Source organism: Pezoporus flaviventris, unplaced genomic scaffold, assembly GCF_033815535.1.
Source record: "Pezoporus flaviventris isolate CSIRO_AGI_PZ_B2104156 unplaced genomic scaffold, CSIRO_AGI_Pfla_v1 ptg000066l, whole genome shotgun sequence".
Taxonomy (NCBI): Eukaryota; Metazoa; Chordata; class Aves; order Psittaciformes; family Psittacidae; genus Pezoporus; species Pezoporus flaviventris.
The window spans coordinates 3,398,871-3,415,790 of NW_026892614.1; positions in this window are offsets into that span (position 1 = coordinate 3,398,871).

The following is a 16,920-nucleotide window of genomic DNA, read 5'->3' on the forward strand; positions in this document are numbered from 1 at the left end:
CAAAGACATCTTTTGTACTGCCCTGAGCCTGTGCTGAATTTTCCTAGGAACACCTCCCACCTGCTATTCCTGGGAAGGAATGTATGTAGAGGAGCTCAGAGTTGGGCTCATGGCTACAAGTCAAAACACAAGAAAAGTGAAAGAGACTGAAAAGCTAGCTGTCATTAAAATATGAAAAGGATTAAGTTTATCTTCTCTTTAGGAAATAGAGAAGTGGGAAGTGCCAGTGTAAGGGGCCTACAGTTGAACAAGTTTTGTTTGCAGGATAAATGGCTTTTATTCCTGGTGAGGAGGGCTAAGCCATGTTTACAAATAATGCTGACGGTCCAGCCCTGACTGTGCTCCAAAAATGCAGCATCCCTACTCCTGGATTGCCTCAGCACTGAATTCCCAGAGGCAGAGAGAAGCAATAAATCAAAGGAGCAATCCAAAACATGACCCAATGTTTGAGCAATATTTTCTTGTGCCTTGTGGTACATAGAGGGATGCTGTCCCCACATCCCACTGACAATTGCTTTGGTAACAAAAATATTATTGTCTGCACTGTGATGGACAGTAAAGACCCCTCAGGCTCATTGTTTTAGAGTCGGGATTTAGCCCAAGTATCCTTAACCATGCCTCTGCCTCCAAATGCTGTGATTCAGTAACTTGGCTGTGAACTAGAGAGTCGCTCCCTCCCATCTGCAGCATGGGTCAGCCCTGTAGGTGGGACGGAGGTGATGTGAGGACCTCGGGCTGGTCTGCAAGACAAGGGCAAGTTACACCCCTGCAGAAGACAGTGCTTCGGAGCCCTTTAGGTGAGAGCAGTGGCAAGGTGACCCATGTGTCTCCTTCGCCCTCTCACCCAACTCATGGCTCTGCTCCCGTGGACTCCATCACACATCCCTGAGTTCCCAGGTCCTGTGTGTTCTGAACCCTAGAGGGTACTAGAGAGCAATATTCAGCCTTCTGAGAAACAGGCTACTTGCCTCTGGTCCTGGAGGTGTCATTTGTGAAACTAGGAAGCAGCCCTTTGTGCCTTGGAGGAGCCTTGGAGGCACCAGGGCCTAAGCATCTCTCATTCATCGTTGCTCTCTTAAGGAACACAATCAGGCCCTGTTCAATGCAGGGAACATGCAAAGCCTAGAAAAGGTTGTACTTCCCTCTGGAGTTTCAGTATAGGCATCTCTGGGCTCTAGGTGATAAAAGGATGTTAACACATGTACCTGTCAGCACCACCCCGATTTTAATAACCAGGCATCGCTTCATTCTCACCTCCTCTGTTTTAAAGGACATGTCGCTCAGATACTGGGTACCATACAAGACCAAGACACTGGTAGACTAGGCAGCCTGTCTAACACACTTTTCCATCCTCCTGAGCAGTGGCTCCACAAATCCCGGCATAGAAGAGAGCATGCAGTGTCAGCGCATACCCTGCTCTGCCTGGAATTGTAATGCAGAATGGGATCATCCTGAACCCATCCCATCCAGGCTCTCATCCAGATTTTAAATGTTCTGTGAGTTCAGAGAGCAGAGAAACATTTCTGCCCTTCCTGCTTTGCCCCATGATGAGAGCAGCAGAGACTGGGTGGGAAGTCAGTCAAGGACCCCACCAAATGATGTCCTTGAAAACGATGACCAGCCTTGGTGACTTGTTTCTCCCTCTTGGACCATGCAGAGCCCTGACGTCAATGAAGCCCTTCTGCTTCCAGAGGAAGAAACATCTCTGATTCTTGACAAGCCAGGGTGACAGATGTCAGCAGTGCTGTGGAGCATGGTGGCCATTTGCCAGCTTCTTAAGGTTGGCATGTTAATTACACCTAACTATAGAAGATCTGAATCAGATCTAACTGCTGACAGTTACAACTTTCTACTTGGGCAGCAAAAGCATGTAGAATTGCACAAAGCATGGGTTAAAACAAAAATCTGCTTTCAGAGCAATAGAGGAAAGGACCTAAAGAACATCCTAAAAAACTAAAGAGTGAAAAAAATGTGCCCCACTTATTTTTTAGCCCTTTTTAACCTGGTGGAAGTGGTACATGTGCTGTACTGCACAGCTCAGCCTGTCCTGGAATCTCTTTTTGGAAATCACTTCTTAAAGGTAAGATGTTCTTGTTCACAACTTCTTTCCTAGCCTTGTAAAGCTGTTGTTTCAGTGATCCCTGAAGTTGTTCCCAGGGCTCAGAGACAGACAAAAGTGCAATTTTAGGAAGCAAAGAGGGGTCTCATCTGATAGCACTTCATGCCATTCCTTCATACTTTCTGGGAGTGAGCTTCTCCTTTCCACCACCTGCAGGTCTTAATCTCTTCCTCTTGTCCATGGCCTCCACTGCTCAAACCTCTCCTGGCTGTTGTCCCTGCACAGCTATGGGCTCTTCAGTATTTCACGCTAACAGCAAATTTGGTCCCGACATCACTTGTACCACAGCCCATTTAAAAGAAAGAAATGAAGGAAAGCACAGGTGGGGATGGGATGATTAGCTGTTTCTGTGGTAGCTTATTGAAAAGCTTTTAGAAAGAGCTTGGAACAAAACTTTCACCTAGAAGGAAGGACAAGTCTCCTAACTGAATCCAGGAGGTGTCTTCTTTCTGTAACTTAAACTAATGATTTAGAAGTTCTGCGTGGTTTGTTACTGGTTTTGCTGTTCGGATGAATGAGAGAAACAGGATGTCGCCAGACGTGTTCACAAACCACTTCAAGGAATGCCAGAGAAACCCAAGCCCTCCTATGGTCCTGCATGTCTATCACTCAACAGGCACTGACAGTGATGCGCAGCGGGGTCCTCTGCAAAACTTCATTGCCATATTAGAGAATTAACAAAGAGTTCAGCTTGAAGGTGGAAATGGATCTGCAGTCAAGGCGAACTTTTCGTGTCCCTGAACACCTCTAAACAGTTCTGCAAAGCAGTCTTGGTGTTCGCTGTGCCTTTCAGCATAACTATTGTTGTCACTTTGGTATTGCCTTAGAGTTTGAAAGAAAAATGAGAGCTTTTTTCAGAGAGAGACTCTTTCAAAGAGACTTTCCAGAAGTCATTTTTGAAAAGGCCACGATGGTTTTCTTGTCATCTTGCAAGCAAGAAAAGAAATAACTCATTCCTTGGCCTAAACATACAATTTAGGTGTCTGTAAAAAAGCCAGATCGCAATGTGCCTCCAGGTACTTCATGCTTTCATCATTATAAATGTTTAGGGTTTTTTAGTTTCAGAGGCACACCAAATTCTACCAAAAAATCTGGAAAGCCCCAGACAATCATTGATCATGCTATTTACCTACAAAAAGTCTAAGGCTAACATGACCTGGCAGACCTCACTGTACAAGCAAACATCGGGGATTTACTGTTTCTCACGTACGTTTGCCTGCAGTACCTGTTTGTGGTCACCTGGATGAATTCTATGTTCACCTGCACTTCTCAAGGGAGGCCCTGCCAGGAAGTGGTCTAAATGCCAGCAAGCTCCCAGAGCCCTGCTCCATGCAGCCATGCCCACCCATAGGCGCAGAGCACCTGAAGGTCAGCACACACATGGCCACACGCAGAACACCCCACAGCCACTGATACCACACTGCAGGCATGAGGAGAACCAGGGGGGCAGCAGACAAAACTGGTCATAAGTGCAGGCCCAGACACAAATTCAGGGGACATGTTCCTTATGAACCCATTGAAGAGGCAGCAGCCACCTCGACAGCAGCAACCGAAGCCCAATTTTACAGCAGGCTTTTAAAATTGTCAGACCTCCTGCAGTAGCCCAGAGATGAAGGCACATTTAGAAGCTATTTATTGCACTTCAGGTTCTGTTTTCACTCCATAAAGAAAATAAATGTTTTGGCCATGAACACAGTCAGTTGTTTGGCTTTTCTATCCGTACACAGGGAAACTTCCTAGTAACTTCTTGCACTGTCATCAAATACCATGAATTTGTTCCTTTCCACTGAGCTAGGCTCAGGCTTGAATTCTCAATTCATAGACTTTGAACTTGACTAAGGGTAACATCGTTTTAGCTGAGGTTCACAGCCTTTTGAGACCATAGTAGGCCAGCCAGAAACATCTCTTCTGACCTCCTGCGGCCCTTAGGCCACAAACTTCAGCAGTTCAAGAACTACAAATCTCTGCTAGCAGTACCAGGAAGATTCCCAGGATTTTTGAAGGTTCTTTTTCAGTGAAGAGAAGGCAAGATATTTATTAGGTGTATTTTGCTAATACAGCTTTGATAGAAGGAGCCACACAAAGACAGAATTGTGGGAAAATCTCCATCACTCCAGTCCTTTCTCCCCATCTGCGTTAGAACAGACCAGACCATTTCCAGTTGTTCTCCTGGGTGTCAATACAGGCCTCAGGATGAGGCCTCTCAAGCCAGCAATTCTGCCCCTTCTGGTGCACAGTCACTGGAGCACTTCCTTGCCTCTCACCCTTACCCTCTCCACCTCATCCTTTCTCACCGGTGAGCCCACGAGCAGAAACGACACCTAAATAAGCAACATTTCTGAAGGCTGATTATCCACCCTTAGTAATAAAGGCTGAAATCTCTGCAATTGCAACCAAGAAGCTGTGTTGCAAAAACTGAGTTAATTCATGAAAAGAAACAAAGGGGGAAGATGTATGCAAGGAACAATTCAGAGAGCACAGCTCCATCAGCTCTGGCCCTTCAAACCCTCCATGGACCTTTGCTCCGGTACCTATTTACACAGGCTATTCCCAGGAAACCTACATGGGAGAATGGAGATGAAGGTGAGATGATCTCCTCTGTTCACAGGCATGAAACAAACTACATGAGGATTTATGAGATGCTTTTCTTTTGCTTTCACCATCTTCAGACACTCATACAAACTGTCTAGCTAGTATGAATGCTCATGGCCAAATTCCTGTGGGAAAAGTTCTTGCTGAGTCAAGCTGGTAGAAAAACAGAAATTCTGCTTTGTGGGAAATTCCAGGACCTGTTTTCTTCCTAAATTAATCATAAGAGTCAGAAATAAAAACTTTCTGCAGAATGACATTTCCAAATATTTTTCTTGAATATTTGGAAGATAGTTCAGCCTGAGTTTTACAAGCCACAGCAATGTGAGACATGCAACAAGCATAAAACCTTTTGGACACTTTTATGCTGCAATTACACACTGCAGTAAATAAGTGCAGCATCAGAGACAGTGCTCCTAGCAGCATCAGGCTGCCCCACAGCATGTGTGCAGGCAACGTCTGTGATCTTCCTCTAGCAGACACACCAGGTTGGAAGGAGATTCCCTTCCTTGCAGGGCCATTTGTTGGGCTCTCTTCTGCTATCTGTGCAAGGTGAAAGTATGTTTACATCGTGAGTACTTTCTCCTTCCACTGTCATTACCTCTCCCACACACTGCGTGTGTCCAGTGACGTGCAAAGGAAGTTACAGCTGACATAGGAAAGGGACAGGCTTTTAAGATGTCCCCAGAGCCTGGAAACAAAGACTAATACAAGGAACTGTCTGTGCTTCTTCCAGTGCAGAGAGTGCATGTACACCCACATGGCAGCTTCTGAAGCCTGAATTGTGCAATCCTGTGCAGCACCATCAAGGCTTCGAGCAAATAATCTCATATAGCATGCTCTGAACTAAGCTCATGAGACTGAGTAATGATGACTTCAACCCTGCATCCTTTCTCTGCATTAAGGAAAGGAGCAGGCAGCTTCGTCAGGAGCAGGCAGCTTCATAAAGTGGTGCGCAGAGGATATATCGTTTCCAGTGCAGCAGCATGGGGGACTGCAGCCTCCAAAGCCCAGGCTGGAATTGGGGTGAGAAGAGGAACAGGAATAGACCATGGTCTTATGCCACTCCCCTGTGTCAGAGCTGCGCAGGCTTTCCGTAACTCAGGCCAGAAACAAGCACAGATTCCATTAAACAAGGCAGTGCCAGGACAAAGTTTCTCCAAGTGTCCAGGCACCACAGACAAAAGATGGTTTAATAGAAGTAGGATGAAAGAATTGTTCTGTTAAATCCAACCAGCACCTCCTGCTTCCAGACTGCTCTGTGGCCTATTGTAACAGCAGCGTGCTGGGGAGACTGTAGACACAGGTGTTAAGAGTTACACTGTGGTGCCGCAGAACTTCAGTTAGTTGAATTTACCAAAGATTGACTGGAGCACAGAGGAAGTGGTGGGGGGGGGGGGTTGGTCTTCAGTGGCAGGCAGAAACAAAAAGCATAACAAATCACTGCAAACTCTTAATGGGAATCAGAGGACAGAAGGGCTGCAAGGCATATAGACAGAACACAGGAGACACAGCAAGCAGAGCCTAGGAAACCAACTAGCTGGATTATTTCTTCCTGAGTTGGAGCACAAAGTTTCTGTTTTGAAGAGGTGCTATGTCCTTCATACAGCCCATGCACCAGAGGGACAATCTGTGGCCTCTTCAGTGGGCTAAAACAGGAAATAACACAACTACAAGAAGGGATTTAAAATTGCAGCTATTAAAATTGTGAAGGTGCTGCAGGGTTACAAGCACAAGCCCTAAATTCTGCTGTGTTTCTCATCGGTGCCTTCTTCTGCTCCACCTCCAGATGTGGTTTATTCACCTGTCCACTCTGGCCGGACCAGGGCCAGAGTTGTATAAACAAATTCAGTTTGGGGGAGTGACTTTTAGGGAGGCTTAAAAGGTCTGAAAGAGGTGTGAAACTTCCTAAAAGCTTCATCATTCTCACTAATTCCCTCAGACAAGAGAATCAAAGGCCAAGTGACTTGATCACATCCCTCCTTCCTCCTTATTCCCAGGTCAGGAAACAGCAACAGCAGCATGCCACAGTGGTGGGGGTGACCTGTGGCTGCAAGGTTACAAGGGGTTGTGAATACCCAGGAAGCTTTCACAGAGCCATTGCTAAGGGGTTTCTAGTGGCAATATGTTACAAAAACTGAAATCAGGCAGTATAAAGACAATAAAAGGGGGAGGAGACATATACTGGAGTGACAGTCACATAGTGCCAAGGGTTAACACCAGCATAATCTGACATTTTAGCTCCCTTCAAATACATGGGGAATGGTTTGGGCATAAGTGATATTCCAGTGGACTCCAACATGGAGTTACTTTCTTTGTATAGGAGCGAATTCTCACCAACACCAAAAAATAGACTGTTATAGAAAAGTTTCCCAGCTCCACTACTACAGTGAGGAGAAAGGAAAAACAGCAGGATTGGCAGCATATTGTGAGACTTCCCCCAGTTCTACTGCAAGAGACAGCCTTTAGGACGAGCAGGATTCATATGAGCAAGTGTTCATGTTGGAGTTAACTGGTGCAGCCTACAGTCCAGTCCTCTTCTCCAGCTAGCTGACCTTGCAGAAAAGCAGCTGTGCTTCACTGGCTCATCCCTGTGCTTTTGGGGGCTTATCCCACAGCCCCAAGTGCTGTGCAGGAAATGGCATAGCTCTACAAACCCTTTCCCAGGGAACTGGGAGGAGAGACGTCTGTCTGACCCAGGACATAGGAGGGATTATAGGAAGCCTCTGGAGGTCTTAGCAGCATGGGAGAGGGGCTAGCCTGCACCCACATTGCAAAGCAGTTATGTCAGCAGCCTTGGCGTTGTACTCGAGCCCATCTCCTTGGCTGGCCAGCAAGCTCAAGTCGAAAAGTATCTCGGATTTATAGGGATGTGGGTGTGGATAAGACACGAGTTACCAGCAACACTGGAGTTATAATCTTATTAACTTTGCAGTGAACAACCCACCCTAAGCAGGGAGGCCAAGGCGGCAGGATGACTCCAGAAGAGAAACAGGACTGCCAGGCTGGTAGTTCTGGTCCAGCTGTGGCCTTCCCACTCTTGCTCCCTTTACATCACACATCCTGCACAAGGTGGGGCAGGACATGGCTTTCCTTTCAGTCCCCAGGACACAGGAACTCAGCAGCAAGACCCTCTCCCCCTGTGCACATTGCAGACACCCATCCCTCCTCCACCTCCAACCCAAGACCCTGCAGCTGAGCCCAGAACACGCAGCAAGAAATGGGAGCTGTCAGCACAATCACTGTGGGTTTCACAACCTCCTATTACTGCAGCTTTGCAGTTTATTTGCTCCGTGTGCCAGCATATGTGGAAACATGCTCTGTTCCTGTGGATATACGTGCATCTATATGTCATGCTACCCACCTCCTAAAGCAAAGGGGAATGTCAGGCCTGTGAAAAGGTGATGTCTATGGGTTGGCAGCTGCACATTTTTGTGGTCGCTCTGTGTATCAGATGGGCATGGGAAATTCCTGCTGGACTCTGGCAACAAGTTTCTCCCTTGGCTAATTTTTAATGGCAAAGGTTTTGTAATCACCATCCGAGCCTGAGGAGCAGAAATTCCTGAGGGGTAATTGGCTTTGTCGGTCTGTTGGGCGCACTCAGCCTTGATCTCTTCAATTACTGTACGCATGTACCTACTCTCACACTGACATGCTGGTGAGGACGAGCCTGCCAGCTCCATGGATGGGTGCATGCCTTCAAGCAGCACAACCGCCCTGGTAGCTAATGCAGCGCACAAGACATGGGGCAATGCTAGCAAGCAACACTGATATTGGTGGCAGCCACTTCATGAAGAAGATCACATAGGAGACAGGACCTGTGGGGGCAAGGGGACAAATCAAGTGGCCCAACAATTGTTCTTCTACCACTTGACGCAGATTGCTAACCCCAAACTTATCCACTTGCCACCACATAGGGCACCTTGTTCTCTTTGCCAGCTAGGCCTTCTTAACATGGAAAACTGGTTAGCCCCCATAGCAAACCCTGCCAATGGAGTCTCAGCTTCCACTGGCTAAATGTCTGTCAGTGGCTTATCCCAGATGAGTTTGCTGACAGCAGAGCAGCACGTTGTCTTAAGACTCTTGCCAGCATAGTAGTATCGATGGGAGGGACAGGATGACTTTTCCTTTCCTTAATTAATGCGGTTATGCACGCAAAAAATTGTCGGGAATGAACCAGACTGATGACCCCTTAATGCTGCCTCATCAGCACACAGCATTTAAAGGATGTGTATGACATTGAAGCATGCTTTGAAGACCCTCCATGGGGCCCAAGAGGACTACATATAGACACAAATCTTCAGTCCCAGCATCTGTTCTATCAGATTACACACCAGGGTCTCAGGCACAACAAACAAGGTCAGGATTCTCGTGCACCATCCTCCTCATGCACCCCAAACCTTCATCACGGTGTGACCAGCACATTCCTCCACACTGTCCCCTGTCCATGTCTGTCCAACCCATATCCCTCCTGTCCCGCGTGTTGCTCCCATCCTGCTCCATCCTCCCCATGGCAAACTCTGCTACTGCCTTTTCCCCTCCAGCCCTCAGCTCTGCTGCCCTTTCCCGGCTGTCCCAGAGAGCTGCTGCCCCTCTGGCAGAGGCTGGAGGGTTGGTCCCCAGAGTTCACCGCAGGCAACTTTCACTCCCTCATCTCCTCTAATTGCGGTCAGCACCCCCTGGACTGGGGGAGCTCATAAATACCACGGCCTTGCGGGGGAGTCTTCCAGCCAGTAATTGACTAAACTTTCCAGATGCGTTTCCAGCAAGAAATTAGAAAGCAATGTGACCCTTGTCGAGGGCACAGGCACCCCGCACAATGCAAACACCCTCTCCCAGGAAAGGGAGACATGGGGCTGGTGGGGCCAGCAGGAGCCATGGTGGCAGGATGCATTGGAGGGGTGGGGGACAGACATGAATCAGGCCCTGCTCTCTCTCAGAGCCTTATCAGTGCTGCTCGGCATGGTGGGCAGTCCAGGAGGGATATAATGAGGGCAGGCGCTACCACTGGTGGAGATAAGGGCCCCACCGGAGCAGGCCTTGCTCCCCTGGGAGCCTCCAGACCCTGTGGCCCAACTGTGCGGCTCCTCTCTCTGCCATCACAGCCTGCTGCTTGGCAGTCCCAGTGCCTTAACGGGGGCAGGCTGTTACTTCCCCGTCCCTCACCCCTTTGTCATACAAGAAACAGTTTTGAGGCTTAATGAAAAATAAGTAAGTCAGGAGTTTTACCTTTTCACTTTCCCTCAGCACCCAAGCAACAGCATCACTTTCCCAACAAGCATCTACTCCCCCCAGCAACACTGTGATGGGAGAGGAGGTGTAGCAGAGCCTCTCTCCTGCTGGAGACTTGACTCAGCTCAGGATCCAAAAATCGTGGCACCACCCAGCAAAGCTGCCACCTCACTGGACTCTGCAAAAGGCCAAGGAATTGGGACAGCATGGAGTGCAGGGTGGAGAGTTGCAAGGACAGAGTCCAGGTACGGAAGAGCAGGGAAAGGCAGACATCCTTGGTAGGGGTGCCTGCTACCAGAGGGGTCTGAAGCCACTTGGGGATACAGCTGAGGGACCAGAGGGATCTTTGAGAGATAAATGTGTCCCCTGTGTGCTGGCCTCCTGCACGCCTTGGCTACTCCAGCACAAAGAGAGCCAGGGCAGAAATGACAGTCTCCAGCTGTAGGGCTTGCAGGCAGGGGAGGGGGATATAGTCTGAGGGAGGACATCCTCCAGCACCAGTGTGGGGTGAGGAGGCAAAACTGGGTGTGCTGCGGTGAGCTCCTGGCCAGCCACGGTTGGTGGTTGGGAAGTGGTGGTGGCCAGGGCCAGTGCAGGGAGAGCAGCAGAGAAGTCCCTATGGGGCAGGATAGGGCTCCCTGGATGGTGCATGGAGGGAAGTGCTGGGGAGTGCCAGTGATTCACAGCACTGTGGGCAGGCACAGATAAGTAGTTGAAAGGTCTTTCACCCTGCTAATCCCACTTCCCTCCGATAGCTTTAAATCCATCACTTAAAAATTCAATGTTTCTCTGTTGGAAAGCTGGGTGGCCCACAGGATGAATGCAGCTCTTCAACCCTGGGGCAGCAGGGAGACTCCAAAGAACAGGGCCAGGAAGGTGCTGGCATGTTAGCACGTAGCTGGGTTATAATTTACACACATACACCATATGCTTACTCCCATTAGCAACTTGGCTTGGAAGGCACCCAGTCTCCTTTCACCCCTTGAGGAACCGGCCTCATTAGAAAGCACTCGGAGGCATGCATGGCTCTATTTGCCTACAAAATAGAGGCAGCTATACCGAGACCAAAGCAAGCACGAACATCAGGTTTGTTCCTCTTTGATGGAGTCAGAAAGATGGCACTTCTCACAGTGCGCAGCCTCAAGCTGGCCGTTTTCCCTGAGGGGACACAGCACACAAAGACACCCATACTGCAATTTCAGTGACCTCAGGTGGCATGCAATAGGGATCGTTTGTGTTTGCATGTTTAAAATAACACCTATAAGAGATTGCCCAAGGGTCCAGTAAAGATCACTTAGCTGCTAGAAGAGAAGTCTAACTGCATGTCTGTCCACATAAGCCAAGACCTTGGGGGCATTTAAAATGTGATTGAGTCCATGCTTAAGTATGGTATTTTTATTGTCACTGGCACCATTCACACTGAGTGCAACAAATACTGTCCCCCCTCCTGCATTCGTTTAAGAAAGATGCAACCATTTCAGAAGCCCCAAATAAGCTGCAAAGGTCGGTGAGGTCCTCAAGGGTAAAACCAGCACTCCCAGCTACTTGGAAGGGCTTTGCCTTCATGTAGACTTATCTCCAAGCAGCTTACCCATTCTCCCACCACTCTGGAAGGCAACAGCCATACACTGTCCCCTCCTCTGCTTTTCCACCATGTTTCCATGACTTCTGCTTAAGCCAGCTCCCTGCTCCTGAGACAGGCCCAGTGCAGGGTCTCAGATGGAGGGCTGGGAGGAGGAAGGCTGCTGAGTCTGTATATTCTTCCAGATCTGCCCCTGCACACTCCTCCATGCAGAAATATCCCTGCTCCTATCAGCGGTTTTGGAGCTGACGTCCTTCCTGACGCAGGTAACATCCTGCAGGGCTCCCTGCGCCGGGCTCCTGGACCTGCCCACCCCAGCTGTGAGGGGAGACCTCACATTCCCCTCATCACTGGTCCTCCCAGGACCAATATGAGTCATATCAGTCCCCTGAAGGCAGGGCCTGGTGACAAAGTGCAGCAACACTGATTTAGATGCACCCAAAGAGCTGCCCTTTGAAATTCTGCTTCCCTGCTCCCAGCACTCAGTGTTCTCCTTCTTTGGGGCCGTTAAAAGGCCATACTTGACAAAAGCCTTTGCATGCCCTCTTGACCAGCATTTCCAAGCATTGAAATCAGGACTGCAAGTGTTGAAAGTGCCGGAGCTCAGGCCCACAGGCCCTGGCTGGTGCCTCTGTCATGTTGTCATAAGGAGGACTTGGATCACATACAGGAGCAATGGACTGTATGCAGTACTTGCTTCAGGCAAGGAGCAAAACTCTCAAGGAATGGCCTTAAAGCAGCCTCACCATCATGCCAGCATATACCTGCCATGGAACGGTGTTTCCAGAGACCTATCTCATTCCCTGTTCTGATTTAACCACATAGGAACCTTTGCAGTAGGAAGAAGCATGACCAGACACTGCGGGGCCAGAACAAAGGGAGTTCACATAGTGAATGCCTAAAGCAAGGTGCTGAAATCCTGTCATGCCCTGGTGCATAGGGTCAGAGCATTCTCTGACTAGTTAGGTGCTAAATTCCCTCATTCTACCCAAGCTACTGACTCAGGTCAAATACAACCTCCACCTCAGTGAGAGAAGTAGCTTCTGCACCTCCTTAAATTCCTTTCCTTCTTTTCATTCCTTCCATACCCATCACCCTCATGTTGTCCCCAGAGCTTTTCCTTGTCTTGCTTTAGGAGCCACAGGCAGGGACAAGGTGGGGAAGGGGCACAAGAGACAGTTCTGCTTATCTCTCCCAGAGGGAATTTCTCACCTCCACTCTATTATGCTCAGCTGCCCATGATGCAGCCCTGTCACCAGAGACAGTGTCTGGCCTGCTGTGTTGACAAAGTCACAAGACATGTGGAGTGCACAAGGAGATCAAGGCAGGGCTGACACAGGCTTTAAGCCCATTCCCACTCCTCTGCTCATCAGAGAAAGGAGGTGCATGTGGGGTAGGAAGGGGAGGAGCGTTGCCTTCTGCACTGGGCGAAGAGCCAGGAGCAAACCTTGGCTCTTCTTCTCCTCCATCCCAGCTTCTCTCATACTTCCCTGACTGGTCCTGGCTGGAAGCAGCACAGGTTGACAGATGGAGGCATCACTCCATGACCTTTGCAGAGGGTAGAAAACTTTTTCCTCATATCCAAGCAGAGCTGTCAAACACTGGGGCAAGCTCCTGTGTCAAGCACACCAAGATTTTGCTTCCTGAGTTGATAGTGTGGCAGGCTCTTCTGGACAGGCATCCGAGGGCACAATGTCTCCCTCCTCCTCTTCTGCTCTCCTATTGCATAGTTCCTCATCTGGATGATTCCTCATTCAGATGTTTATCTGCTGAGTTTGGCATCAACCCCTAGATCTGAGTGCTCTGCCCACGATCCTGCTGCACCTCTGTTTGCAGAGGATCATGATGTACACCGTAACTGCCTGGCAGAAGAGGGCAAGTTAGCATTTGCCTGGCAGTTTTCACACACACTGCTCTACCGATTACAAGTGCTCATCCATGCCTCCATTTAGCACGGAGTTCACTTGCCAGGAGGGGTTTGCTCGTTTCCACAGGCTGGGGCTGGGACTGTTGCCAGCACCTCCAGCAGCAAGAGCAAAGCCCTGCTCTGAGTGCCCTCTTCCTGCATCCTCGCAGACATCCAGATTCTGTTTCTTTCCCTTCACATCCCCCAACTGCCCCCTCCATTGCCCAATCTGCCCTTACTGCTCCCTTCATCTAGGTGGGAAACTCAGGAGCATCCAGTGCACTCGAAAACAGCCTCTTTCTTTCATTGGAGTCCTCCCAAGTACTTTGTGCTCTGGTCTTTGGATGCTGCGGCCTGGTAAGAGGTCAGGGGAACCTGGTGGTCCCCCTGGGCTGAGTGCACACCCTGAAATAGCTGGATTTTTAATGGTGCTCAACTCCCCCTGAGCACAACAGCAAATCCCACCCCCCGAGGTCCAGCAGGAGGGGTGCTGAAAAGCTGTCCAGCAGTGCTGTCACTGCTGAAGGCCCAGCCTGCAGCGGTGTGGCTGCAGGACGCCTCATCGGGAGGCAAGAACAAGTAGGACTTCCCCTTCCCTGACGCTCTGTCTCCACCTTTGTGTTGCAAAAACAAAGAGGTTTGGGTGTGATCCCGCCCTGTGCCCAGCAGCAGCTTCAGTGGTTGCGTGCACAACGTGCCCGCTCCTGGTGCCGCTCATGGAGGAGGAGGGCGCCTGTGCCCTGGGCACGTTCCTCAGCCCCTGAGGCACCATGCTTCTCCGTCTCCAAAGTACACACGCCTGTACTACCACCCCCATGCCGGCAGTGGAACCGTTGCTGGAGATTTTTCCATGCTGTAAGCCAGGCTGGATGAGGAAGACCAGGCTCTTCCCAAGGTGCCTGGCTGCCTCCTAACATGAAATCATGGGGCTGATCGATGTAGATGAGCACGTAGGGCAGTGGGAGGGACAGCCTGTGCTGTCCTACCCTGACTAAAAGAGCTTAGAGTTTACAGCCAAACCTGGCTTGACCTCCTCCAGGATTGCCCCAGGGATCTGGGCTCTCCTTCTCCAGCTTTCCTTTTCTCATTGTATTGTTTTGACCCTTATAGCAATATCCAAGTGAACCCCTCAGGCTAGAAATCAAGGGGCTGCAGTTTTCCTCAGTGGTCAGTGGAAGTCAAGAACAGCGAGAGACATACTGCCGCCTAGAGCAACACAGAGCAGATCCAGGATCCCACCACCAAAAACTAGAGGAAGGGTCATAGCTGTACAACAATGCATGGCATCAGGTGTCAAAAGAAGAGCGAGCAGAGGAGGAGGAAAAATCCCCTGACACTGCACACACACGTGTCACCAGCTAAAAGCCACTACCAGAGCAAACTGAAGACCCCAGGCCAGAAGGAGCAGTTACAGTGGTGTCTCCATCCAGCTTGGCTCCCATGCTGTGAGGAGACTGTGGCAAGCAAGCTGACAAAGCCTGTGAGAGCCAAGCTCTACAGTAACATTGGCTGTCAGGAGCACAGCCTCTGGGCTATTCTGTCTAGGATGTGTTGGTTTTTTTGAAGTCTTACTCTGCTTTTTCCAAGCTCCAGACTCTGGCAAGCATTCTGGACAGCCCGGTAACTGTGTGCTAAGTCTGGCCTGAAAGCATATCATTCTAATGAGAATAAAAAGACCTGACTGTCTGTGGGCTCCTGCTAGGCTTCAAAGGCTCCAGGACTTACCAAGCAGTTTTGAAACCCATCCATGACTTCTGGCCCACTTTCTGATCACTCACAAGGAGGGAAGGCTGCATGCATGCCTGGGAAGGGGCATGGAAGAAGAAAGCAGGGGGTGTTCAAAAGGACCGGGGTGGGAGAGGCAGGAGTCCTCATGCAGCTGGGGATGGCCCAGGGGAGCTTGTGTGTCAAGATGGGGCTAGGAGGAGCAGGAAGGACATACTTGAGTTTTCTTCTTGTTGCTGAAGAGAGTACAGATGGCATGGTGGAGATGAGAGGGTGGGAGAAAGGAAGATATCCATTAGTGTCCAGGGGGAAAGACAGGGCAGCAAATAAGAATCACAGATCTGGGTGTCATTGTCTACAGACAGGAGAGGGCTAGAAAAGACACCCTGGGAGCACACACTTGAGCCTGCGTGGATGCCCACATGCATGATGAATTGGGGCTCCTATTTGTTCATCTGCCCACTGATGAATTGGGGCTCCTATTTGTTCATCTGCCCACTGAGCACCAACCCCCTGGACCTTGTAGTACTGTAAACACCTCTCCCAAAGAAAAGTGCTTCCTAGGGCTGGAGGGGCTCCAAGAGAGCAGGCTGGCTCATCCCAAACGCTTTCCACCTTATGCCAAAAGCCTGGTGATATCCAAGATACATGTGTGGCACACTGGCAGTGCAGAGCAGGGCTTTCACCCCCACAGGCACTGCTGGCAATTCAGTGCCTGATCTCTTACAGATTTATACACATCTGGCCATTCTGCTGCTGGGAAAGCCTTGTGTGGAAAGCCAACTGCAATGCATTTAGCAGACTGTGTGGAGATGCTCACCTGCCTGCCAGCTGCTTCCTGCTGCTCTCCTGACTTGCTTCATCACTCCCTCCTTGTGAACATCTGCCTTTTCGACACCAGTCAGCAGCAGTCATAGCTGATACTTAATGACTTGCTCCACAGGAGCTGCTTGCCCAGAAACAGAGGCAAAGGCCTGTCTTCCCTGCTCTCCACATGTCCCAGGCTGCATCCCCAGGGAGGACCCAGCCCTACTACCCACTTCACACCTCCTGGCACCAGTGAGGTGGGTGGCAGCATCCTATTCCATGCACAAGCTCAGCTGCACTCATTGCTCAGAGCTGGCAAGGCCAGGGCATAGCACCAGTCTGTAACCCAGATCATAATGCACCAGCCCTCTTAGCAGCCCCAAGAGCACACACACATGCACATACACACTCTTAGCCTAGGCCCAAGCACAGCTTCTGATGCAGACGTGCTCTCCTACCCAGCACTCATAGACAATGGAAATGGTCTCATTAAAAAAGCTGGAGACAGAATGCATCAGAGCCTCCTGCAGGCCTGGTCTCTGGGCCCTTCCCAAAGAGATGGGTCTAGCAAAAAGCAACCAGCCCGTTGCCTCGAGCAGCACCAGGAGGAAACAGCCTGCACACCACTCTAAGACCAGGCTCACCTCCAGAAAAGAGTGGAAAGGAAAAGCCCTCCAGCAATATGGTGAAGAAGGCCTAATACTACAGCAGCAGTTGCTGGAGAACAGCACTCTTGGAGTCACAGCCCATGCAAGGAGCTATGAACGCCAAGGGATGCTGTAATGTTGTAGCAGTGAGAGAAAACAGACCTCCTTTGAGGGAAACAGCCTGGCTTTTTCCTCGGGATGCAGAGGTGACTGTGTCTTGCTCTGGGCTGGTCTGCTTTCTCCCAGAGAACATGAGAACTAGCACCTATTTGACTTGTCTTTCCCAGCCCTGGTTTCAATTGCTTGTAACTTG